The sequence below is a fragment of the Penaeus monodon genome, chromosome 17 (genome assembly GCF_015228065.2).
Source record: "Penaeus monodon isolate SGIC_2016 chromosome 17, NSTDA_Pmon_1, whole genome shotgun sequence".
In the NCBI taxonomy this organism is placed as follows: domain Eukaryota; kingdom Metazoa; phylum Arthropoda; class Malacostraca; order Decapoda; family Penaeidae; genus Penaeus; species Penaeus monodon.
Genome location: NC_051402.1, coordinates 2,368,737 through 2,371,236, shown reverse-complemented (window position 1 = coordinate 2,371,236; position 2,500 = coordinate 2,368,737). Strand labels below are relative to the sequence as shown.

The window sequence follows — 2,500 nt, the reverse complement described above, 5'->3', positions numbered from 1 at the left end:
TATGTTTGTGTGTGTATGTGCGTTTGAGAGTTCATGTGTGTGCAGTAAGTTGCATCACGTCTAGAGAAAGTGGGCAAGGGTGGGGAGGCATCTCTGATAAACAACTGGTAAATGAAAAGCAAATTACTCTATGACCATATGCTTCAAATCAAAATTACATCCCTTATAAAAATCCTGATATATACACTAAACTGATCTCTAACAAAATGGAAAGGAGAAAATGAAAAGAAATAAAGCACTAAATATGCTTCATTCCTTTATCATAACTAAAATCAATTTCTTTCATTAAGCAAAATAAAAAGGTTTGATCACAATCTCCAGGAAAGTTTTCTCAATTTTACAAAAACCTCTGGGAGTCTGAGAGAACTGGTGCAAGAACATAGATATGAGTTTACAAGATCTTAATATGAGAATCCTCACTGGACATTTGCCAGCGACACACTGCCAACCAACACTGCCATACACGAGAAAAATATGCCTTTAGCATTAGTCGAAATGCTGATTTTGCTGTGAATCCCCAGCCGGAAGTAAACACCTGCCAAGAGCAAGAGCAAGGGTAGGGTTTCCTCTCCCGATATCAGCTGCTTGTCAGGAGCAATAAATGTCACTTAGGTCATAACAAACTGACATTTCCTCATTCTGATTCAGTGTCAGATGCAATGTCTTCAAGAGAGATAGATTAACATATTTCTCTATCCTTTTCAACCCTCCCATCCACCCCACCCTCCCTCCCTCCCTCCCTCCCTCCCTCTCTCTCTCTCTCTCTCTCTCTCTCTCTCTCTCTCTCTCTCTCTCTCTCTCTCTCTCTCTCTCCTTTTTTTTATATATTTTCAAGTGTTTCTATTTTTGGCTAAGTGTCACTAACCCTATCTCCATTTGGCACACTGTAATGTACCCATGCCATGCCCAGACAAAAACTGAACTACCAAGTGAATTAAATAAATAAATAAATAAATACCCCAAAAAATATATAAATGAAAATAAAACAAAACCCACTCAAAGCTCTCACGCAAAAAATTACTCTCATGCATCTCTGCCCTTAGCCTGTTACTAAGCTGGCCATCTGTAAATATTTTGCCAATCCCAACAAATTATCTACTATTGAGGATGAGCATTCTTGGAACACTTTTCAAAGCAGAAGGTGTGAGCACTATTGAACAGTTCTGTGCCTTGACTCACTGGGACCTTTGTATGACTCATAAACTTTCTCCTGCTAAGCTCATGAAAACATGTTCCTCTGTGCTACAAATGCATTGAAAAGGGTCAATTTCTCTGACACAATATCTTTGTGTTTCATCTTGGGATTGAATGAATAGGAAGAATGGAGAGGGGGGGGGAATAGATGGTTGGTATGTAGGTAGAGGGTAGATAAGTAGGTGAAGATATGTATATAGGTAGATAGGTACAGGATAGATAAGTAGGTATAGATATGTATATAGGTAGATGTGTACCAGCAGACTTGTAGGCAGATAGATAGATAGGTATAGGGTAGATATATAGGTATAGATATGTATATAGGTAGATGTGTTTGTGTTTCATCTTGGGGTTGAATGAATAGGAAGAATGGAGAGGGGGGGGGGGGGAATAGATGGTTGGTATGTAGGTAGAGGGTAGATAAGTAGGTGAAGATATGTATATAGATAGATAGGTATAGGGTAGATATATAGGTATAGATATGTATATAGGTAGATGTGTACCAGCAGACATGTAGGCAGATAGATAGATAGATAGATAGATAGGTAGGCAGAGGGTAGATATGTAGGTAAAGATATGTACATAGGTAGATGGATACAGGTAGACATGTTGGCAGATAGACAGATAGGTAGGTAGGGAGGTAAAAGTAGGCAGGCAGGCAGGCAGGCAGGGAAGTGCAGGTAGACAGGTAGGCAGATAGAGAAAAAATTTAGTGGATAGGCAGGGGTGTGTGCATGTGCATGCATGTGTACATGTGAGTTCAAATATGAGTGAGTGAGTATGTGCATGTACCTGTGCATGTGCGTGTGCGTGCTTGCATGCGTGGGTGTGTGTATATAATTATTCATATACACACACACGTTACATTGGACTAAAATAAACCTTAACATACATAAGCTCATAACCATCATATCCACATATAATTACAATACTATATACACAGACAATCACACACACAGACACAGACACACACACACACACACACACACACACACACACAATGCACACTCATTAACAGTAAAACTTGCATAAAGTTTACATTGGTTATATGAAGGAGCAACATAAAAAGATTAAGAAACCAAGGAATAGGGAATGGACAAAGGGGGAGATTGGGGGGGGTAGTGGGGGAGAGGAAGATGACACGGTTAGTCTGACAAACACATGACAGGTGACGGACTGATTCTGTTGATATGACAAAGAAAAAGATCGTGTTTGTTCTAGTCATTGCAAGATGTCATGTTAATGCCGACAACCAATAAATTGTTGATTTTTCAATGATAATACACTTCACAGACATATATTGGTG

At 39.3% G+C, this 2,500-nt stretch overlaps 1 protein-coding gene across 2 annotated transcripts in view; it reads right to left on the bottom strand.

Moving 5' to 3' along the window:
* Positions 1-2,500, bottom strand: part of LOC119583459 (actin-interacting protein 1-like) — a 17,433-nt gene that overhangs the window by 14,087 nt on the left and 846 nt on the right. The gene's annotated exons all lie outside the window — the stretch shown is intronic.